This window comes from Passer domesticus, chromosome 1 (assembly GCF_036417665.1).
Source record: "Passer domesticus isolate bPasDom1 chromosome 1, bPasDom1.hap1, whole genome shotgun sequence".
NCBI lineage: Eukaryota > Metazoa > Chordata > Aves > Passeriformes > Passeridae > Passer > Passer domesticus.
This window is the reverse complement of record NC_087474.1, coordinates 24,297,087-24,322,006: the sequence shown is the minus strand read 5'-3', so window position 1 is coordinate 24,322,006 and position 24,920 is coordinate 24,297,087. Positions and strand designations below refer to the sequence as shown.

The window sequence follows — 24,920 nt, the reverse complement described above, 5'->3', positions numbered from 1 at the left end:
GCTTGCCTATGCCCCTCCCTATCTGTGGATGCTGCACAGCCCCTGTCCTTGGATGCCACCAATGTGACACTAGGGCTTGGTGGCAGGAGGGAGCAGTACTGGTTCCCACCGCCGTGGATTTCACACCCGGCCTCCTCTGCTGCCTCTCGGCACCGCACGGGCATCGGCGGCTCGTGGGTCCTGCTGGGTGGCCCGGGGCAGAGAAGAGCTGGCATTCTGCACCCTGCATCCTGCAACCTTCACCCTGCACCCTGCACCCTGTATCCTGCACCCTTTACCCTGCATCCTGTATCCTGCACCCTGCATCCTGCACCCTTCATGCTGCATCCTGCACCCTGTATCCCGCATCCTGCTCCCTGCACCCTTCACCCTGCACCCTGCATCCTGCACATTGCATCCTGCACCCTGTATCCTGCACCCTGCATCCTGCACCCAGGGGAGCCCACGGAGTCTCTGGCTGTGCTGCACAGCCCTACACCCCTGTCCCCGCAGCGGGATTTTGCCACGGCGCGTACATTTCGGTAAAGGCTTTGGCATTTGGCGAAAGCTGGCAACAGTCCTCACGAAATGCCCGCAGCACTTCCAGAGCCCTTCCCGGCTTCCAAAACCCTGCCAGGCTCGCGCAAGGCTCCCAGGCCCTCCCGAGCAGGGCTGAGCAGGCCTGGGGGATGGGATACAGCTGCTGAAGCCGCAGCCTGGATCTGGCGGCAGCTTTGCTTTGGAAGGAACTATAAAGAAACACTCTGCCCTGCAGCTAAAAAGCCTGATAAAAATCTGTGAGCATGTGAATGGTGAGGGGAAAAAAGGGTCAACTCAGTTCTCTCCCGTCCCCACTGCCTTCCTGTTGAATTCTCAGCTCATCCCTGGTGCCCGTGGCCGCTCCCTGGGGCGGCTGGGGTTCCCTCGTGTCTCCTCGTCCAAGGCAGACTCCTCTGGGAGCAGCCGGCCTGGCGTGCCTGAGGAGCCCGTGGTGCCCGTGCGCCGCTGCAGCAGCACCCAGGGCTTCTCCACAGCCACTGTCCCGCCTCAGAGGCCGAAGGCGCGGTGTCTCCCAGGCACAGGCGCCGTGCGGGGCTGAGGGTGCCGGCCCTGGGCTCCCGCCTGCCTGGGCGCCCCACGAACCCCGCGGGGTAATGCGGCCCCTCGGGGAAGGGATCTGCGAGCAGCGGGTAGCGGGGCCCAGCCTCGCTGACATCAAGCGTGAATAATTGGGCTTTAATGTGGCTGGAAGGTGGGAGGGGTGAAGGCGGCAAACACACCACCTTTTCGCTCGGGGCCAGGGCACGGGTGGCTGCTGGTTCCTACTCTTTCCCTCCAGCCCTCCTTTCAACCTGGCTCTGGGGAGGCAGCCCTTCCCCAACCCTTGCAAAAGGCTTTGAGCTCAAAAGAAGCTCATAAACTTGTTTCCCTGGCGCTCCCCGGGTCTCCCCACCCTGATGTGGCTTCAGCCGCATCGGCCTTGCAAAGCAGCCGGGCTCCCACCGCCTTCCATGCCAGGGAGATGCTCTCCTTGGCTTCCTCAAACGCGTGACCCTGTGGGGTCTGAAGGATTCTCTCACCTCCTGCCCTTACGTTTCACTGGAAGATTGCGTGCTTCTGGACAGCAAACCCCCTCTGACCCTCCTCTGAGGAGAGGGAAATATCTGTAATGCTCCTGATGGTACTTAAGGCACATGGTGTCTCTGATGGTACAGGAGATATCGCCTATCACCGTCACCTGCAGCACCCCAACTCTGCTGGGCTGCTTCAGTTTGTGCTCACTGGAACAAGTTCTTCATAGCAATGTTAAAAGTGGGCAAGTGAGATATCCAAGTTTTAAAAATATTAGGGGTTGAAAAAAAAAAATTGTCTTTTCTGTTAACTCAAGTAGATCAAATAAGGTGGTGGAAACCTGCCAAATCAGCTTTGCCATGAGAGGAAACTACTCCATGCAGCTACCCCTCCCAGTAGAGCTCGTTCCTGTGAAACACAAGGTTAGTAACATGACTGTATAAGCAAGCAGTTTGACTTGGTATTAAATGTTGCACCTGAAGAGTCTTCCAGTCATATACAAAGAAAAGATTTCATATTGCATCCCCATCAGTGCTTCCATTCCCTCTGCTTCCAGCCAAGCTGGTTCTATTCCTCACTTTTATTCTCATTTGCTCCTCTCATTTTCTTCCACCCTGTGTGTTGCCAAAGTTACTTAACTCCCTTTTCCACAGACAAACTATGAACGCTTGGCCCTATGGATTCCAATGTGTTAATGGGCTAGCCAAAGGCAGGCACGCCAATACACAGAAACTCATTCATTTCAGTGGTTTTTTTGCTTGCATTTCCCTACAAATCCACCTATAGGACTGCTTTGTTGTGAAGTATTTTCAATGTATCTGCATTTCCCCAGCTGTGAAGCATGATGTTGGGGGGCACATGAAGAGGTGGGTTATCATGTTAAGTTTTCTTGCGTTTTCAAGACTTTTCAGCCTTGCTATGGAGTAGGGTACAAGAAATCTCCCAGTAATTATCTCTTTAGATTGTGTTCAAATACAACAATAAATTAGATAATAAACAAAAATGAAAAAAAAAGTTAAACACAATAATACATTAAATAATAAGCATACAGATTAATTCTGCATATGGAGGGTATTCCAGCTGTTGATAAGCATAAACCAGTGCTGCTGATCCCAGTGGAATGCTCTGCATACTCAAGTCTGCACAGGACACATCCTAATCACATGTAAACTAAAAACTATTATATATGAGGGAATCACTATTTCCTAAACATTTCCTGTAAAAACTTACCGAAACAGCAAATCAAATGCACCTTTGACTAACACCTAATAGCAATTCAGAGCTTTTGAGTTATGGTTTTGAAGTAGAAAAAATAGAAAGCTGATTTTGCAGAATGGAGGAGAAACGAGACATTGTATTGTATACAGCACACAGTGTGAAGGCCAGGTAATGAATTCAGGTAGCCTGAAAGGAAAGGAAAATGAGTGCCTTGTATACAGATGCCTCTCATTGTTATTTCATTTACTGTAATTCTGTGTATATACAGTCATATTTCTGCATATTTCTTTAGAGTAACTCTGAGGAATATGACAATAGGTTGAGATGCAGTTATTAAAATAACTGGATCTGCAGTTTGCAGTCAGTAGTTACTGCTCTGAAATATCTAGATATCCAAAGAAGCAGGGGGACAAACTATAATAAGTTCCAGGGAAATAGTCTGGAATTTATCTAGCAACTTTCAATTTCTGGAAATTCTTCTTCTGATTTCAAAAACAGTAGAAGACAAACAAATATGGGAGCACTGCTTCCCAGTCTGATGCAACCTTGCAGAGCAAGGCTGAAGGAGCAGGTAGGGCATTGGATTAAGAACTCAGAAGACCTAGGAGGGAATTTCAGCTCTGTACCAAACTTCTTTGCTAACAGTGAGGAAACCCTTTAACCCCACTCTGTCTCACTTCTGCATCAGTAACACAGTCTGGACTGCAAAATTTCTGTGGTGACCTTCTTTCATAAGCAAACTTCTCCATGTGCACTAAACATCCATCAATATCAAACAGAGTTGCCAGGTACTAGTGCAAGGATAGCTCAGATTTTGCATGCACACATACTTTGCATAGAGAAAATGCAAGTGCAGGTGTAGAGCATGGGAGATGCAAATATTGGGACGCAGATTCTATTGCCTTCCTAGTAGAGCACATGTGAAATCACGATCCTCTGCAGCCACCTCTTCACTCTGATTCAGCCTAAAAAAGCCCTGAAATAGAAAATGTTATGCTCAGTATTAAAATAGTGTCAATGATGTAATTTAAAATGTGTAAAGGCATTGGTAGAGTCTTAACCAACACCTTGCCAACACAATAAAAACAGAGAGAAGAAGGAATGGACAGATTCAACGGACTTTTTTTTTTCTGTGATCTTTTTAGAGAAGAAAGGGGCAAGGAGGGGGAGAAAGAAAGGTCCAAGTTGAATAAATGTAAATGTATGAATGAGACAGTTCTAAGCATACCCAGGTGTCTTGCCAGCTCACTGCAGAGAGGTCACAGAGAAATAGAATGTCTAATCATTGGAATAAACACAGCTGTGCATACTTACGTTTTCCATACCTATTTTGCTAGTGGGGGAAAAAAAAATCATTCCTCAGATCAGAAGATCTTTCCCAGCCACTTCTAGCTCCTTTTCTTTTTCTTTTTTCTTTTTTCTTTTTTTTTTCAGAAGTGTTTGGGGGTTTTAATTTTTTACTATATATACACCTTTTTTTCGGGGGGAGGGGGGAATTAAGCTCTCCCTACTTCAATCAGTTGTCCCCTTTCAGATGATTATTAGCATTTGGAATGTTTTAGCCTTCCAAACATCTTTGGTATTAAATTATACAGAATTGTATGAAGACATTTTTTTTCAGCATGGGATTTAACACTTGTGGAATTTTAAGGTAGAGAAAAAAGAGGCTAAAAGGATTTTTGGACAGCTAATGCAAAACTGGAGGATTTTGTTTGAATAGAGTCAATGGCAAAAAAGAGCAAATCTAAATTTGCTCAACGTGAGGCACACAAAATTCAGCAGGAGCAACTGAGGGTTATAATTTTTTAAAATTTCTACAAGCTGGAGAAGAATATTTGAAAACCTTTGAATTAATCATGAATATTTTGAATAGATATGTTGTTTCAAGATTTTATACAAATCAAATGTGAACCAAGAAATCTGACTGTAAAAACCAAACGTGCCTTTGGATAAATCAGCTGGTCAAATAACAGATATTAACTCTCCCTGGAAACCTTACCCCACTTGTACTTGCTTTTAAGGAATTCATTGTCACAGCATTTTGCAAAGAGAATTTATGACAGAGTAGAGAGGTTCCTTGCAAATTTAATTTGAATAACTGAAACTATTCTTGAAATGTGGCCAGAAACCTGCTTTTAGCATGTCATTTGAAAACAAGGAGCTCTGCCACCAATTACTCTTGCAGTTACATGCAAAGTACACACGGATAAAACTTACAGATACTGGTTTATTGTTGAGAATGATAGAAACTGCTGTCTTCATTTCCATGAGTATTCCACATTTTTCTCTGATTACTTTTGTTTTATAACTTGACCAAAAATATTGCTCCAAGCTGAAAATTTCTTTTAATTTATAGGATGAGGGAGCAAACTCTGTTCTTTTATTAAAACAATCTTGAGTCTGTCATGGCTCAAAAATAAATTTTGTAAAATGAGATTTTACTGTTGTTTTAAGAATGTGATACATTTGCTACTTTGGCGATTGAGCGAGTGAACGCATTTTCAGGGCTTGATGGTTGTCTGAAGTCTAATAATTTTCAGCCTCCCTGAACAGCTATTTTGTCTGCAGCAGGCAAATGTTCTTTGTGAGACTGCTCCCACCCAGCTGGGAAACCATCACCCCTTTCCCAACCCATAGGATCTCCACGCAGCCTGCTTTGCAGTCACAGAGAAGCAACGGAGTAAGAAGGAAAGCTGGCACACTCAGCTCCCCTTGAAGCTGACCTGCTATCTCTTTTGGTGTAGCAGACGTTAATCAAGACAGCAGGATTAGATGGGAGCAATTTTGTTGATGTGGCTTTCCATCTCTGGAAGTGCCCTTAGTGCTCTTTCCCGGGGCAGATGTGGGCATGGCAGAGAGATGGGCTGGACACAGGAGATCCAGGCAGAAACCTCAACTGAACTTTGTAACAAAATCAATTTTTTTTTTTTCTTGGAAAAGTGGAAACAAAAAGACAAGCGACAGAGTGAGATCATTATAGCTAATTCTCTTCTAAATATCCAGGCCAATTCAGTAATGTTATAGCAAGGGCCATATTGAAGCAATTTTTAAGTAACCTTTCCCACCTGCTTCTGCACAACCTTATCACTGTTTTTCCAACACAAGAAAGCAAAACTCCTACCAGGACTTCAAGCAGTGCACAGGACTTGCAATGTGCTGCAACAGCAGATCCCTTGAGCACTCTCAGCAAGTGAAGGGCTCTGCTTTGCCTTTTGAGGTAGAGATTCAGACTTGTGTGCTACACAGGTTTTTAAAACATTTTTAAAAACCATGCTGCTGGCAAAAAACCACATGAAGTGAAAACATCTCTTTAAAATGTATTTTTAAATAGTTTGCTCACACAGTGAAGTTCATTGAGTATACAAATAGCTAGTTGTAAGTAACTGGGAGGCTCAAAGCTGTGGAGCAGAGTAACTGCTCACAGGCAGGGGATAACCAAAGCCAAACTTCCATTAGGTGCATTTAAAACTGCAAATTTGCAAACTAGAGCTTTGTCATACCAATTGCCCAATGCAGCTGGTAAATTCTGGAAGTCTGATTCTAGTCTGCTCTGTAGTGAGAGCAGGCCAAACACTTTTCCATCTAGCAAGGGAGGATGAGGTGGGTATTGAACTTCCTGAAACGGTGAGAGCAGGGGAGAGCTCAGGAGAGCAGCAAGAACAAGATATCTGTGCAGCCTGCCATGTGGGAAAAGCCTAATGGACTAGGGAAGTTCAGGCTGGTGAAGAGTTGAGGGGAGTAAGAAAATATATCTGGATGTAGAAAGGAAGGGAGGGACCAATTAATCTCATTAATCTACATGCCCTGAAGAATAAGTAATAGAGTTTGAATTACAAGTGTTACTATAATATGCAAAACATATTCTGTTACAAAGACTAAGAAGAGAAAATGTTGTCAGGGCATGGGACCAAAGTGCAAAGGGCTTGATTTATTTTCTAGCTCTGCTGTAGATTTCAATCATGTCTTCAGCTCTTTCATAACTGAAGGAGGTTCCAGGAGGATCAATGAGTTAGTACTGATATATGCAAGTCCTGGTAGAAATAGAGACTGAGTTTAGGTCAAATTCAATTTTATACCCATATAACCACAGCTACAAAAACCTTGCTGTTTCTTTACAGTAAAGGCCATATAAGAAAGACACATTGTCAGATAAACCACTTCTTGTGTACAACCTATTCACACGTCATTCCTAGAAAGACGGCACTATCAGGGTTATTAGATAATTTTTGGTTCTCTGACTTAGCAACCAAAACTAAGGAACAGTTTAAATGATGTTCTAAAATATTTAAATTCTTCTCTATGAAAGAAAAAAAAATTGCTTTGTTCAGTAAGAAATACTCCTTTTGGTCACTTCCAAAAGAAGTTCATGATACTAAAGTTGCAGGGAGGGAGAAGGAGCCAACGTTTTTAGCTGTGGAACTCCTTATCTGCGAGGCTCCAGCATCCCAAGGCAAGGAAGATGCCAATTTTTCTTACTCGGACAGGTCCACTTTTTATGTTTGTACTTAAGAGTTTTTGCTTAGGGTAAGGTGTTCCACCTTTGGAATCAGTGTTCTCCCCACCAGCCTCAAGACATGTGTCCACCTGCCACTCCTTCTGGCTACATGGTGTGGCAGCATCCCATGCAAAAATCAGTGTCAGCAGAAAGACGTGCCAGAGCCCCTACTTGGAAACACAACATAACTATGTCAGAGATGTGCCAGGGACTGGAATAGTGTTACCCTCTCAGGCAGATAGGAACTTGAGTTCAATTCAGCTCATAAGAGTGTGCTGGCTGTTGACTAAAAGGGGAACAAGATCATGTCCCTCTCTTTAGGCTGTCTGGCAAAGCTAGCTTTCCTGCTCCCAAATGTCATTTTACTGAAATTGTTCATTGAGCAGAACTATCCAGCTGGAATTAGCTAGTAGAATCAGTCCAGCTAAAGTCAAGGATGCTAATTTATTTTGCCCAATAATTGAAAATCAGCAAAAGTAAGGAATATCACAGTTCATTATCATTACAAGTTATACATGCAGCTACAGAACAGAAAGAGAAGTTCTTTTAAGAAGGGTAATTAACCCTCAAAGCAGGTCAGATAGGAATGGGGTAGTCTCAGTGACTTCTAGCTTAGAAGTCGTGATTGCCTGTCTTTCTGTAACACGGGCTAAAATTCAAGCAGAAGTTAAAGGTCCCATGCCCAAATTATTGGGTAATGTTTGATGAATTGTGCTGTGCAGGTTAGAGTACCCCTGGTGTTCCATTAGGGCCCTAACACTCCCAACAGCAGATGACATGAGAATCAAGAGTATGACTGTGACCATGACCAGCTTTACTCTTAGCATTGCATTTGATGTGTCACACTGAAGGCTTCCTATGAACAGGAATTCACTGGAAAAGCTAGCTCTGGTTTCATTTATATATTGAATTAGTTGAAGATAATTGTATGGTTATTCATTTTCCATTCATTCTCTGGACTCTCACTGTCAATTTTACTTGAGTGACTTTGAATGAGCTTAAGCTCTATTGAAACGGAGCATGCAGAGATAAGAACATCAGCACACAGGCTCACACTTAAATTACAATGCGAATTAAAATCTGGCTTGTTGTTCTGCTTCCAGGATGAATGCAAACAAAATCACTTGAGGCACACGGAACCCCGAACGGTGTACATTTTAATTGCTAATCCCCCCTGACATCCTGTTGGCTCCATAGGCTATGCTCTAACTGCCAACAAGAAGTGAGCTGGAAATAAATAAAGATACGTGGTTCTGGGATTTCAGCTAATTCTAGCCAATCTGTGGAGATGACAGAAGAGAGAACTTTGAAACCTCTGATCATTTAAGAAGCTGGTTATAGCCATACCTAATGGAAAATGGACAAGGGCCAATTGCTCCATGTTGTGGCCCCAAGCTGAGCAGGTTATTATGAAACACCATTCACTGTTTTTCAGCTGGTGTTTCAGGGCATGACTGATCCTGAGTTTACTGGTGTGGTTTGGATAAATCTGAATGCCCTGGAGTAGCTTGATTCTACTTCCTGGCCAATTTGCACTATGGATCTGGTGCAGTGCAGAGGCTGTCTTGGCGACTTCTCATGGCAGTATCCAGTAGGGAACTGCTGGCCCCAAACTGGAGTGAGTCAGTACAGAAGTTGGCTTCACACATGTGAGCCTGACTCATCTTCAAATTACTGAGGAAATGGTTTTATCCAGGAAATAACCTACACCATCAAGGCCCTTTCACAAAAGATGCTTTCCTCAGTGTCATTCATAGAAAACCATTCAAACACACTCTTAAGGCCAAGATGGGTTAATTGCTTAGAAAGTAAGATTATGGCATTGCACTGAGAGCTTGCAGACCCAGGAATACACATTTTCCAGTGGAGCTACCAAGCTGGACATGAAGGCGTGAAATGCCAAGCAGGGAATTGCAGCAGAAAGTGTCCCATAGCGAGGGATCTGAAATCCTGCCAGCTGTCAGGGAGGGGTTAGTTTTACGAAGGCTAACTATCCCCTGCAAATGACCAAGCAGAGAGAAACCTTACCACTCTGTTCTCTAACCTCTGCCAGTCCCACAGCCAGAGCAGGGGGCAGCTTGTACTCCAGTATCCTGGCACTTCCAAGACTGCTTCTGTTCCCTGCCTAAAAGGCATGCAGCATTTACTGTGAAGAAGACGGACAATACAAAATACAAAATAAAGGAAATTTCTCTGGGGAAAAGGAATGATCAATGAAACTGTTGCTCCTGTGGTGCAGCTGCTGGATCCTGTGGGATATCGATGAACAGCCCTTTGTGGATTAGTAGAAAGAACCAGCACTGCTGTTATCATGATAAAACTATTCAGGTGTGAATTTACCATTCTGTTAAGATATAAAAAACTCCTGACAGCAACTTCTGAGCACATCCTATTCTTCTTTCCTCCTCAGAACTGCGGTAGAAAAACAGTTTATTGATTTCTGCTAAGAAATCAAATGTTGTTATAACTCTGAAGGGTGTCCAGTTACAGAGAAAATCGGTGGTAATCGGAAGCTTCGTGCAGACCTCGCATGACCCTGCTCATTCCCGCACAGAAAACTGTTTTTGTCTCACTTCGAAAGAAACCAGACAACCCCTGCGAGGTTACTTATAATCCTGACACCGCTCTCACATTTGCCATATGCTGGGAACATGCCTTCTTGCCTATTTACAGTATATAGCTGAAGAACTTTGTTACAGCCCTGATATTTGGCATATCTTAAGCCTATTTAGAACATCAACACCATCAATCACTTGGTACGGGGCCGAGCAGCTGGATGAACCTTGGCTATCATGTGAAGGCTATTTGTCATCTGGGCAAGTCTGTTTGGCGCATAACGCTCCAGTCCCAGAACAATTTTCCCTCTCCAAAAATATTCTCTTTGATTCAGGAAGCACGTGATTAATAACAAACAAGAGTTTAAAGATGGAGGTCAAGGCTGAAACCTTAACCAAACAAGTGCATTGCTTATTAATGTTTGCCTCAGTCTTCAGATATTCCCTTGAAGAGCACCCTTGATGGAGAAACAAAACTGTTTCTAAACAACATGAGATTTGAGAGATCTGCTTGGCCATTGCCACCACAGAGGTTTTTCTCAACTGTGACAATGTTTGTACCTGGTAGCCAGACAAGACATCACTAGCAGGAGCCTCATTTAGGATGAACTGTGCACACATTACACTCCCGTTCTCATCGAGACGAGTAATACTCAGCATGTCTGCCATTTAGGCAATTAGCCTTCTCTTTAAAATAAGAAATATTAGCTGACATATCTTAACCATCTGTGTGAGCCAAAATAAGAGCAAGGGAGTTTACATAAACAGTCTTAGCATGTTTAACAAGCATGTAGCTAATGATTTAATTTTTTAATCCTCAACAATAGAGACTACTGGATATAAGCAAGTGCTGCATCATTTATGCCTGTGCTGTTAATGAAAGACTAGTAATTAGTGGGTGACTAAACTTCAGAAGAACATGTTGCTTCAATACAGGGTGTTGTAAAAGACAGATTCTCCCCAGCCATCTGCAGAGCCAGAAGGAAAAGGGAAGAGAAAAATGTTTTGAAAGTTTGCCTCATCAATTAAAATATTTTGTTCATATCTTCAGCACCACTTTTTAATCTCTCTTCACCACTTGTCTCCCCATCTTTCCTGTATTTTTTAGTTATCTAATCTGGTTTAGACTGTAAATAGAGAAGTTTTGTGTTGCTGTGTTTTTATAAACAGATTCCAACATAACACAGTCTAACCTAACATCTGAGCTGCTGTGAGGTTTGCTGGATACAAGGCATAGGCAATGCTTGTGCTTACAGGGATGACTCTGTTGAGCAGTGACAATGCATGCAACAACCAAATTTGTTAGCACTCATTGTTACTAAAGCAGGGTGAGTGACCTTGTCATATTTAACAGTTCTGAGCAGACACAGCAGTGGAGATCCTGAGGGCAAAACCAGAATTTCCATTAGTGATGTAACAATATACTGACATAATTAACCCCTTTCCCACTTCCAATGGCTTGAATAACTGCATAGTCCTGCTGGCAAACTTCTGATGCCTGGAACTTGTGCAGCCAGTGTTTGTACAAACAAAAACCAAAACAGAAGTCGTAAACATTCTGTCTCATTTCTGAACAAGTGCAGCATTCAGAGGGGAGTGTGGTTTTAGCCTGAGAGTGGTCATGCTAGCATGGATGCCACCACCTCCATCTTCCAGCACTGCTAGAACAGAAGCAGCAGACACAAAGGGTACAAGTAATGGCAAGAAGCAACCCAAGAATTTGGCAAAAAATGCTCATTTCTAACCACTTTTCAAATGGAGCTGAAAACCCTAGGGACTGAAGAGTGAAATATCTTGTTTACAGTTAAATTCCTGATCCACGTAACCAAGCAACACAGCACTGTGGCTCCATAAAATGGAAGCAAAGTTAATTTTTTAACAATGCCACATTACCTTTGTACATCTTGTTCCTGCTCTCCCTCAGGGTCTTACATGAATGAATCAGAAAATTGCTCCCTTATGTTAGGCTTGAGTCTGCACCTGCATTAAATTCATGTCAGAGAGGGGTGGAGGAGGCAAACATTGGGAGCACCAATAGCATGGTACTTCTGGATTTCAGCTCACAGCCTGTCCAACATGACAATTGCCTTTAATAGCTATTCAAGGCACTACAAGAAATGAGCCTTGCACCAGTGGTGGTCCCTTCAGATTAAAAAAAAAAAAAGAAGAAAAAAGAAGAAAAAGAAGAAAAAGAAGAATAAAACCAATCTGGGATCTTGTTTTGTTTAATGCCTGTCTCCCATATGGCTGGTCATCTCCCTGCAACCAGTCAGGGAAGCAGAGTCCGTGCAAAGGAGAATTAATTATGTTTATAACATCCTTGTAATGGAAGCACTTTCTGTGCACCAGGCTAATATTTTTGATGGTAGAGAACTGGAGTTTCAAGATGTTGTATCTGGGGCCTGTGGGTGTCTCAGTGCTGGATTCCTGGACCAATGCCTGCAGCCCTGGTCTGGCTTTGGGCCAAATCCAGAGCTGAAAGCGGCTGTTCTCTGGTTCTGGTTTTGGATGTCGCTTCCATAATTTTGGCACAGGCGAATCAGAATGAAAGCTCAGCCTTGAACCCCAGCATTAGGCTAAACCTAATATGAAACTTCAGCCTGCTTCACATTATTCCTGCTGGTTAATTCCAGCTGTTAAACTTCTCCCCCCAGTACTGAGCCAGAGAGTGTTTTGTTGACAAATTTGCCATGCATTTCAAGGAAAGCAGAACTTGGCCAAGGCTTTGGGGTTATATATTTTTTTTCCACTGCAGGAAATGGAAGTGTTGGCAAAAATATTCACCGTTGTTTAGGATAAGAGAGTGTTTGGACATATCCAGTTTTAAGAGGTCTGCTTAGTCTGATACTCTTGATATATGAGACAGCAAAGAAATATGTCTAGGAGTCTTGGAATGAGGCATCTTTTTTATAAGATGAGTGAAATACACACGAGAATGAAATATTACTTGCATATTACCACCAAAGCTGGTCAAAATTCACTCAATTGACTCCAGATGTGGGTTTCTTCGGCAATTTTAAAGTTAGCACTACTGTAACTAGGTGTGAGGCCAAGGCAAACTACTCTAGTGCTTTATAGCACTTGGAAGCTACAGTAGTCAAATCAAAATGTGTTACAAGAGAATCAGTTTCTTTAAGCTTAACAGCAGGAAGGATTTAATATACTGAATACAGCCAACCCATCTTCATTTGAAGGAACACAAAATAAATCCCTACCACATTTGTGACTTATTATTTGCATAAAGGACCCAGTTCAAGAAGCAGATCCCTGACATTACTCATGCAAGTAGGGACCTATAAGTTCTCACTACCTTTTATTTGTTTTATTGTATTGTACTGTATTGTATTGTACTGTATTGTATTTCCATGAGATTACAACTATGCTCAGGGTGAGCATGCACCTCCATGCTCTGCTGATGCAGGTCAGTCATCTGAATATTAAAAGCTACTTTTCAGCACTTACTAAGTACTTAATGAAATATATTAATTTTTTTTTGTCTTTTCTTCTGCCTGCTTATTCTCCTTGCAATTAGGCACTCTGTGTAAAAAGCTTTACAAAGGAATCCACTGCAGTTCCCACTAGCAAGATGTTTGACTCATCCTACAGTGATGGCACTGAGTCTTTTAGCATCCTATCTATTCACTAACCACTTATAATTGCACTGGCACAGAAGATTGGAGTTACTGCCTTCACTTATTTCTTTATTAAGCTGTGAGAGTAATCCCATCACAAAAGGTAAAGAGCCTCTTCAGTGCTTTCCTAATGAACAGCTGACGCTGTCCTGCGCTCCAGTTCACGTTGCTGGAGCTTAAATGGGCAATGCCCATCATCTGTCATGCTCAAGGCAGAGAGGGTTTCCATAGGAATAGACATTCAGATCATCCTTGATCTACTGACACTACTGTGGTGAAAAAAGGACAATATTTCCCCTGCAGTTTCAACCAGTTTGGCTTTTTCCACTGTAAGGCTGGTAAGAACTTCCTCTAAAACCCCCAGGTTCTGGAGCAGAGAGGTTGCCACCTTTTCCGAAGTACATTTTGTCTGCTTTTTTATTCATTTTAATACAGGGGGGTCCTTGGAAATATGACCCCACAGCACCATAAAAAAGAAAAACCTGGAAGAGAAAATGATTTAATTTAAAGTAAGAACCTTGATCTGTGCAAACCAGCCTCCTGACTTTTAATGCTGGCCATATTGCAGTCATGCAAGTCTGGAATGACAGACATGCTCCACTTTTACCATGGGAAAAACTTTCCCTGGTTGGAAAGGAAGAAGTAAGATTTGCCACAAAATTGCACAGCAATCTAAGTGTTTAAGACATTCTCTAAACCACTCAATACCATCTCCTGTCTGTCTGACATTTCCAGTGTGGGCATTTTGCAAGAGGATAATTTTAATATATAATTTAAGGTGGTCAGGTAAGTCTCTTTTACTATATGCCATATAGTAAATAAAGGTTTTTAAAAAACCCTGAGGTCATTTAGGTGTTTTGACTGACCTTCTGTTGAAATAGTTTTATCAGTAAACTGCCTTAATATGTGTTGGTGATGTTAGGACACATCTTCAGCTGGTAAAAGTATGTTTGTAGCTCCACACATGGCAGGGGGTCTTTGCCAAGACAAATAATCTCATGCAAATTTCCCCTGATGATTTTAGAACTCTTTAGTTCTTTAATAAAGCATCACTTTGATAAAAGTTTAGCAGAGATGTGAGTAGCAGAGAAAAGAAAGAAATGACACTAAAATATGAGAAAATATTTTACACTTAAGAACCCTTGGCATGCTACACAGTACTATTTGATTAAGTGAAGTTGTAATACAAAGACAAGGATTAATCACACAAAAGAGCAACATAATTAATTGCAAAAGCTAAGGGAGAATTTCAAGAAAGAATGCATCCTTTCATTTAGCTTACAAAAATACAATTAGTAATTATTACTGATTTCCTGGAGAAAGTCCAGAGCAGAATTAAAAATATCTTGAGTCACAGGCAAGTTCATTGGTCCATGGGGACAGACATACTGGGCTGAAGGAAGCTTATATTTGTTCAGCAAACTTCTTGTTTTTAAAATGATCTGTGCTGAATTACGTATCAGGACATTCATGATTGGGTCTGTGCCAGGACTGGGGAACTCTTATTTTTAAATGCCCATTACCTATTTTAAATAAAAAGTAAATCAGATTTCTGCCTGAAAATTTTGTAAGAGCTGCTATTACAAGTTATACTTAAAGGTCATTGTAATCCAGAAAAATCGTTACAAGCAATCAGAAAAGCCATGAGCAGATCAATTTTATCTAAATTATTTTAGCTCACATGGGGAAAATTGATGCATTTCAGAGGAACAATATCCTTTAAAAATTTATCTACCTGGGATCATCTGATCAGCCTTCACATTTGTTCCAGGCTGCATACACATGAGTTCTGTTCAGTCAGAGGCATCAAAGCAAAACTTGTCCTTGATGGTACCCATGCAGGGGGCTTGTTTCATTCCTCCTTTCCTGGGACATAAACAGCTCCTGCACAGGAACTGCTGCCTTTGCAAGGATGTGGGAGGATGCCACAAACACAGAATCACCACACGTCTGAAGCACACTCTTTTAAAGATAAAACCCTCCCACAAAAGCATTTGGCTCTCTATCTCCACACTTGCTTGCAGCTTTACTTCCACATGGTATATTCAGCAGCCTCTGGGATCAGCAGACAGTTTTCCAGTTGACTTTATAGGAATTGAATCATACCATAATGACATGCCTGAGGACGACCAGCAAATTGTGCAGCCTAGTATCTCAGGTTCCTGCAAATTGCTCAGGATGAGGAATTATTGTGTATTGAAATTAGCGGGGAAAAATTAATTTACATCAGTTAAGAATCTGGTCAGGCAGTTTCCAAGTGCATGGAATATGCCTACAGAATCAGACTGGTGTAGACACCAACAGATTCAGATAAAAAAACAATTAGTCTGGGAACACCAAGATTATAGATATTATAGAGAAATGAACCCTTTGCCTGGACTTTCAAGCCAAGCTGTATGTGTGTTAACTTCCAGGCTTGCTTCAGACATTGTCTATCTTCAAAGGCACTCTCAGACAATTCTGTTTCTAATGGTATATCTCTATTACACTATTAAAAAATAAATCAGTCCCAAACTTGATCCTAAATTCATAGTGAAGCTTGGCCCACTATTATAAAGAGCTGGATTGTGGTCTATAGCCCTAATGTTTTGCTGCTGACTGAGAGATGCCCTCTGCCTGAGAGATCCTTGATGGGAGCAGAGTCAGCACAGTCAGATACATGTCACTGAGTCCCACACAGACCAGCAGGGGGGACAGGCAGGGGAAGAAAAGGAAGCAGGAACAAATTATTTTGGGGGTGATTCCCTAGTGGGAGCAATCTGAGGAACCCTAGGCTTGTTTTACCTGCCTTTGGGTAAACATGGAATAGTATAGTCCTCAAAACCTGGCAAACAAAACACACAAACACCTCCATGTGCTCCTTTCCCACTGAGTAGAGTCCAGTCTGGTGTTACCCAAAATTCTTTGGCTACATTATTTTATTTCACTGTAGCCAAGTATCTTCCTTTGCTTACTTTCTATGCTGCTGTTGAATACAGGAGCAATTTATACATCTTCTGTGGTTCATGAAAACAAAGACAACCCATTATATTTAAAGTTCCAAGACCACAAGTGTCTCCAGAAGGATGTTGTTCTGGAAGAGCAGAATTGATGTAATTCTCTTTGCAGGTGAAGAACAGATGTGGTATTTATTGTAAAATCATCTTAGTAAATGCCTATGTGAAGCGGCACTCATGAAAACACAAGGTATTGAGCAATGGACTGCCTCATATAGAAATTGTCAGGGAGATTCCTATACTTACAGGGAGGTGGACTGGGTGTTCAATAGATCTTTTCCATCTCAGTTTTTTATCACTATGATTCATGCTAATTGTTAGTGGGAAATCACTTAGTGTCAGTAATAGAAATGACACATTCATTTCTTTTTAGTCATTGCACATATATTGTATTTGTGGTAAAAGAAAGGGTTTATTTCCCTTCTCCTTTCCCCAGAAGCATGTTTGGATTTCATGCATAAATAGTCTTTCTTCCCTTAATCTGATTCATATGACAGTATGCATTTGCATAAAGCTTCTTCTTGGGTAAGCCATTCAAACCTTTATCTACAAGAGAGTAGACATGTCACAGAATTATGTCCTGCTTTACAAGACAGCTTCTTTTTTTTTTCCTTTTTCTCATGCATTATTTGTAGCATATGCTAATTTATTATAATGGTTATTAAGAGCACAAGGCCTTGCCTTTCAGCTTTCCACATTTCTCCAGGCGTAACCTAACATTCCTCTCTTTTCAGCTATGCTCATCTTCTCCTGTGAGGAAGTAAAGAACAATTAATACATACTGCAGATAAAACTGTTCACAACAACCCACTCATTATTTGTTATGGCTACATCTCCAGTGTGCTTTGTGCTTTCTAGACATCCAAGCTGGATCTGCCCCAGCAAGAACATGAATTGCAACATATCATGAAGCTGCTCATTTTTGCCACACTACCTTTGGTTGGTCAAAGGGACAGTATTAAAGTTTAGCCTAAAATCTATTTCTGAGCCAAGTAAAGCTCAGATTCAGATCTGGCACTTTAAATTCTTCCAATATCTGCTTCAGAGATACCCACCAGGAATTAAGTCAGGATAGCAATTGCTCCCACTTTCTGCCATCTTGAGTTAAAAGTCCTACACCTGGTTGTTCCACTCAGGAGTCCTCTAGACTAGGAGTGAAGAGCACTCTCCCCTTTCACATCAAACACAGACAGTTCTGTAACCAAGAATGAAGGTTTCAACCTCCCATCCTACCTCCTTCCTTAATTCCATGTGGAAAAGCTCCTACCTGAGGGGGAGTCCATACACAAAAGCTTTGAGCTGTTGTTAAGTCAACAGAGCCATACTGGGATAAAGCCTGACTCTCTCTGGCTTCCATTTTGGCCCCTTTTTAGTTCTGGGATTCATGGAAATATAATTTTGAACTCAAAGATGTAGTGCATGTAATAACTTATATCTGTGGCTATGTAACTGAAGGAAAAGAGACCCAGTTTATGCAACCTCAGTTTTGAAAAAGTGTAACCTAGATATATGTTAATAATCTAGATATAAATTATTATAGATTATATATGGATTATATACATTATTATAATATTTGTAATCTAGATAGATTTAATAGATTTTAATATATGATAAAATTGCACTGGACATTTTTATGAAATCAAGTTTCTTTTGTCCCAGTCCTGAAATAAAAGTTTGAACAGATCCAGTATGAATATTTTTCTTCTTCATAAAAAATTATATGTTTTAGAAAACCAAAATCTATTAAAAAATCACTAAGATGTTACTTTCCATGAAGTCACAAAGTCTCAAGTTGAAACAGCATTTACTATTATAACTGAATTTTAAAGTATCTTCTTGGGAAAAAGAAGTATCGATAGCTGTGAACTCAACATGAAATCAACAGTTAGAGTAACAATTGATTAACATCCATTCAACAGAGAGCTGGAATTGTGTCAAAGGGTTTGGTGACACCATAAACCACAAAAGCATAAGCCAATTTTCCTCTCCTATGGCAAAATTTTGAATTTGCAGCTCAGTTGAAGTGTCTCTTGGTGAGCTAATGGAGCAATAAACATAGCAATACATCACTGTGTGCATGTTTAGATACCCACATAAAATAATTTCAGAGAAGTCAGAGGAATGCAGGTAGGTACTTTCCAATGAATGAAGGTAACACTCTAAATCAAATCGTCAGTATATTAAAATCATGGTTATTTTTACATCATTCCACTGAGATAATTTGTAATGGTAATGGTTTCCAGAATGGGCCCCCATATTTTCAAAATGGAGCAACAGTCCCTAATTATCAGACATATTTAAAGTCCATGCAAACTAAAGAAGGTGAAGGTTACATATTATGTTCAAAATTTAGTAATTGGGAAATGAATCCTTTGAAGAAGCAGAAATGATTCTGTGGGAAGCAAGTATTGCCCTTCTGCTCCTCACTGCAATGATTCCATTCCTAATTATTCCATGTTGAGTAATATGTTACAAAAAGGAGGAACTATTTTGTATGTGCAGATCAAATTAATTTCTTAAGGAAAGGGGTCTGTCCCTTCTCCAAACAAGTGTTTTCTAAAGAAAGGAGAAGTAAGGTAAATCAGAGAATTCCTCCATTATGAACAAATAGCCATTGAAGTTTTACTGTTCAGAATCACTTTGGTACCCAACAAACTGTGGTTTGAGTTATATCTCCATGGCTGATGGAGATAACCATCCACAGGAAGAGTTTGTTTTGCTTTTTGGATCTGGAGAGCTGTCATTACCACGAAACAACCGCAATGCTGCGCTGCTTGGGCAGAGCTAATGGTCTGTCTGTAATCAAGTTGTTCTGCTCAGCAAAGAGAGACACAAACACGTGTTTTGAAAGAGCAAATGCTCACATTACTTACCACACTTCCAGCTGCCTTACACCCTATGGGTCTTCTGCTCTTTGATGAACCTGGGGTTTCATTTGATGCCTGCAATGTATTCTGTCATTGCACATACAGCATGCACAGGTTCCTCAGTAAGGAGTTCTTTCCTTCTGCCTCCTCACAGTCCTGTTATAACTTAATCCAAGTCCTAAAGAGAAATTAGACAAAGGAAAGAGGAAAAATTTGCCAAAAAGTGAGCTCCTGATAAGTGTACCTCAAACATATTCCTTTGTATCTCCTGTAGTGAATCAGGCACACAGCCCTTACATATAAAGAGCTCTCTTATGATAAGCAAGCATCTTTCCCATGGGAGTGGGGGCTCCACTAAGGCTCAGGTTGGATTGCATCCACTCAAATTTCTCTCCTGTTTTTGTTATTGCTACAGCCTGCAAAGCAGAAGAAGATGATGCACAGGAGTGATAGTGCCAATGAAAAGAAGACCTACTGGAGGTAACCCCTTTTTTTTCCCAATAAGCTGGATCTGCAAAAGATCTGCACCATACCAGTTTAAGGAGTGTGTATGTCTACATGTTGTTCTCAGTCTGTCCACAATGCCTATTCCACAGGGTAAGATCCTGTGGCTGAGAGACATCTAGGAGATGGTGGCAACACCAGGCTATCCCTATTTTGTTTTTAATCAAAGTATATTCCTCTCCATCATTTGTTATTAATTTAAAATATTTAATTTATTGTCAAATTTGGAAAAAAAATAAATACCTGAACCAAACTACAAGATTCTCAGTTTGAGTTCAAACTAGTCCCTCAATGGGACTGAAATATACCACATCCTAAGGCAGGAAAGTCTTGGAGAGTGGTGTACACAAGGGCAAACACTGACAAAGGGATGGAGGGACCACCTTCACTCTTTGCACTGTTCTGACTTCATTGTTCCAGCTCCTCATGCAAAATCCCTGCTGTGGATTCTTCTGCTTCTGGTGTGCTGTGGTTAACAGAAGAAAAGTGTGACAATGAAAGACATTTATCTCCCACTGCCCAACATGCTTTCCCACTCTCTCTTCATGTCCAAACCCACTCCAAATTGTTTTTTATTCCTTCTGTCCTGTTCATGAAGTCAAACTGAGACTCATTTGCAGAATGGTTTGAGTAACCACTGCTCTAAAGCATAGAGTGACCAAAACAATAGTACACCTGTTGAGAGATGCCTTTTCTTTGCTAAAGTGGTGCCAGGGAACAGTGTCTGGAACAGGACAGCTGAAATGAGCAATGTGACAATGAGCCTCAGAAATGTATTTGTGGATAAGCCCCTATAGCCACAGAATAATTATCCCTAAAGACTGACCTTCTCAGAAATACAAATCTGCTATACCAAGAGAGCATGGCCTGCTGAGACTACTTGTGCTGCAAGAGAGCACTGAACTTTGGTGTACCTGTCCTAGAGGTTTCCCAAAGCTAACAAAATGAATCTGTAACTAACAAAAATTGCATACCCCAGTGCTAGTGACAAAAGTTAGGACTTGGGTTTCTGGGGTGAAAAATGGCTGCTTTTTCTTGCTAAGATCACTAACAGCTGAAGAAATCCAACAACCTTTTTTATGAGCCCGTAGAGCTTGTAAAATGGTATTAGCTATTATCATCGTTAATACTGCTTGATGTGGAAATATAAACTTGGGAAAACAAGTACTACAACATTTGTGGAAATGTAACTCCTGACATTTATGTTTATTAATTTGCTTTTGAGCAGTTTTCCATATTAAAAAAGAGATTGATTACTCTGAATGTGGAAAATACCATGTTGTCACTAATATATATTATTTAATTACAAAAGCAATAGAAAGAGGGTTTTAATATAATTCTCCTGCACAATTCAGTATGCAAGATTTGTTAAAAATCTAACACACACTTGACAAGAAACAGATATGTTGAAAGACATCAATAAATGTACTGATTAAGAATTTGAGACACTTACTTTAAAAATGTGGAGCAAAGGCTGACTGTTCTAATTACCTGAGACATGTGACGTCAATTGTCCTTAATACTTTAAGAATGACAGATTACAAATGAATAGATATTAGGGCTTTCTGCTCTGTTGCTTGCTGAAGAATCTGTTAAAGGACAAGTACTTGGATATGTCACCTTGTGTCTGGGGAGAGGAGGGGAGTAGAGAAGAATGAAAGGATGATGATGAGAAAAGTGAGATTATCTCAGTGTTGCATTCTTTCCTAAATCCAAAGCGAGAACTGATTCTTGAAGAGAAAACAATGCTTTGTGTTTTTCAATTAGAAATACTTAAAGGTATATGCAGCTAAGCTTCAAGCATTAGCTTCCCTTGACAACTCTGAGAAGTGCTAAGAAACTGCACAGACTATATTTCCCATATAAATAAAAAAAGGAATTAATTCTCTTTAGTGCTGGACATAGCCTGCTGACCAAGTTGTTTGCTGCTTTCAAAAGGCTCAAAACAAGAATTAAACTTGCAATGATGTTAATACAAACTCTCAGTTAAACAGAGGTTATGTCTTTTTTCTAACCAAGTCTGTGAGCATCTTTGCCCTCAAACAGAAAAGGCATACCCAGGATCCAGCTCTGCTCCCCTTCAGTCTGGGAGAGTATGGACTGAGGTTAGCAAGTGTGGTATTTCATTAAAGTAATGATTTTTGCATGGAAGCAGACTGTGAGAACTGCACTGTGATGCTAGAATTAGCACAGCCATTAAGTGTACATCTTCTGCCTAAGATAAACCATAATTTGCTTCTTCCAGCAAGTAGGCCTGGTTGGAACCCTTGGCTGTTGCATTTTATACACAGCCACGGGAGGCAATGAACACCCAGCAGAAGTCACAGCACAAACACAGCGAGTGCTATGGCCAGGAGGTCCTCTCAGGACAGCCACCACAAACAGCGGCAGCCCACAGCAGGGCACAGGGTGACCCTCTGCCTCCCCCGGCAGAGGCTCCCATGGCAACGGGGCTGGAGTTGACCTAAATAACACAGCCTGGTCTTTGGCCCTCTGTGACAGACAAGGGGTGTGCATTCTCCCAGTGACCAGTGCTCATGCATGAACGCCTTCCTGCCACTCTTGACACAACCTCATTGAAACTGCTGACCTCGCCAGGGAGGTATTTATGACATGTTCATTACCCAGAGCCTGAACACCTGGAAGAGAAAAGGCTCTGGATTCTATTACCAATCCTCTAAGTTGTCCTGTTTCACTAATTACTTTTAATTCTCATTTATTACAAATAATACAGCTATTTCTCTGCCCATATTTCTATCTGCACAAAATACAATGTAGAAAGATTATTTACTCCTAGTCACCAAGTAAGAAAATGAGACAATATTTCTCTTCAATTCCATAAGGAAGAAAATTGCTTTACAAATGCTTTATGCATAAAATAATAATGCAAAAAATAATAATGTTTATGTAAATACATATTGGCATCTATTGTCCCAAACACAATTAACATTCCTTTTCCAGAGAATAATTCACAGGCAGTGACTGAATACAAAACGCAGCTCTTGAGAAGAAAGATTTCGACAAACACAAATAGCAATGCCCTTAAATATATCATAATGGCTAAGAAACACAACAAAACCAATAGCCACTGATAGCCATTATAAATTCAGCAGTGGATCAGTTAATATCACAGACCTCTGAACACATTTACCCTGCCTGGATTTTAGCAACACAACCTCCCTTGTAGATACAAAATGCCAGTTAAATAGAGGCCCGTTCTTCTGTGGCTTTCCTGGAATTTAACCCAAGATGAACTCTAGCTTGTACATCTATGCTGCTATCTGGTACCCACACTGCACATGAGACTGATGATAAATGTTTCAGTAAGGGTTTTTTTTGCAGAAAGACCAATCCCTTTAGAGTGAAGAAAGTAAAATAGCAGCAGACAAAAGGCACAAATTTTAAAGCCTCAAAACATGGGCTCTTTATTTCCCCAGTGATAGGCTTAGAAAAAATTGTGGGTAGCAGCAGTGCCCAAAATTCTCAATAAAAATTTAAAGTGGTTTTGCTCAGAAATACTTCTTGGAAGTACTCAAAAAAAGAGGACTTGACATTATTTGATGGTGTTCTTCTGAAAGCATGTAAGGTAAGAGAGAAAGGTGAAATATAAAGGCAACAGGACGGTACCCTCTGCCAGGACCAGAAAATAAGTTGAAAGCAGCCCTATAAAACACTTACTTATAACATGAAATCAGTGAAGAGGCAGAAATTGAACTGGAGAATTGACTTCTCATCCTCTCACTTTACTCCCTCCTTGAAAACAATCATAAAACTGTGAAGCAATTTGGTGGAATGGCCCGTTCTCCTGTTAGACTCCTTAATGCATTTCATTTCTTCTAGTTATTCTTAAGTGCTTCATTAGACAAACAATTGTATGATTCATGCACATCTAGGACAGAAAATATTTTAGTGAACTATCACACTTCTTAATTCTACAGTCTTATGGTCAAAACCACAGGGAGACAGGACAAATTTACCTATAAAACCACACAAGGCTTTTCATTTTCCCTAGGGTCTAAGAACTAGATGTAATTACAATTAAACCTTTACTTTAATGAAAATATTTTCTTACTACTTGTGTCCAGGTGTGAGAAACTCATCCGTGTTTCAAGAACTTGGTGAAATAAGAGTTCTGAGACAATTGAAAGACTTTAAGAGACTGAGCCTACAGAAAACAAGGTAACTTCCTCCAACAAAAAGCATCACAATGCAGCTTTTCAGAAAGAAAATTCCCGGCTTGAAGATGTTCCAAAGCACATTTTCTCCCAAGAGTTCTTGCTAAAGGAAAGAAAATACAAAAGGAAGAATATTGCAAAAGAGAAGAAAATCCACCTAACTCGAACCACAGCCATTTTCTTGTCTGATAAGTCCAAAGCCAGGTGGCTAGAATAAAAGATTGGTGTTTATCTGTTAGAAGATCTGGGGCTGATTCATTCTATTTACTGCAGCAAGCTCACCTGTGAGGCTTTATAGATGCCTTGGGGGAAAAAAAGCTCAGCAGGGGTTAACTTCTTGTTGTGGGGGAAGAAAGGAGAGGTGAGATTTGAGTTTTAATTGATGCAAGGGGAAATCCCCTCTCTTTTATATACTGGTTCAGAGAAAAACACAGGTAATAACAATAATAAAAAAAAGTCTTAGGAGCACAATTCTTTAAGCATTTCCAGGTCATCCTGGAGATGGGGGAAGGGAGTTATCATTATAAAAGCATCCCCCGAGGTTCAGTAGGGAACTCAGTTGTGAGATTTGTAGGAAGCTTTAACTTGTGTGAAATCTGCGAGTTTATTGCTTGAATTAACTCTGAGCTGAGGAATAAAGTATACTTAATGCACTTTTAAAGCACTGTTTTACTTCCCCGTTTGTTTCTATAAAAAGATGCTTTCCAGGCAGATCTGTGTAGTATATTTGTCCCTCTGGGTTTTACCTTAATTTGCTTGCTTGATCCAGAACTAAGAGACTTGAATATCTGATCCCAGAAGTCATTCTTTCATTGTGTACCACTGTCATTTCTGTCTTGCTTTCCATTTAAAAGATTCTGGCTTCCAAGATTGCAGTTTTCAGGTACCAAGAACCTAAAATGGCAACGCTTCTCTACAGTGTAGTAA

General features: G+C 40.9%; 2 long non-coding RNA genes across 4 annotated transcripts in view; one reads left to right on the top strand and one right to left on the bottom strand.

Annotated features, from left to right (window-relative positions):
• Positions 1-676: 676 nt before the first annotated feature.
• Positions 677-24,758, top strand: LOC135294897 (uncharacterized). 3 transcript variants are annotated; one of them, XR_010356888.1, is made up of 4 exons: positions 677-791; positions 1,868-1,973; positions 19,730-19,794; positions 23,904-24,758. It is a non-coding gene; the product is annotated as an uncharacterized LOC135294897 (long non-coding RNA). The 3 variants fall into 3 exon arrangements; XR_010356882.1 differs by lacking the exon at positions 677-791 and adding an exon at positions 1,144-1,231 and having other exon boundaries at positions 1,871-1,973; XR_010356880.1 differs by lacking the exon at positions 677-791 and having other exon boundaries at positions 1,287-1,973.
• Positions 2,606-24,920, bottom strand: part of LOC135294905 (uncharacterized) — a 30,340-nt gene continuing 8,025 nt past the window's right edge. Inside the window, exons 6-10 of the long non-coding RNA XR_010356893.1 lie at positions 24,740-24,920; positions 23,497-23,707; positions 21,310-21,445; positions 19,321-19,492; positions 2,606-3,745 (exon numbers count right to left, since the gene is read on the bottom strand). This is a non-coding gene — a long non-coding RNA (uncharacterized LOC135294905). The remainder of the gene's footprint in view (positions 3,746-19,320; positions 19,493-21,309; positions 21,446-23,496; positions 23,708-24,739) is intronic.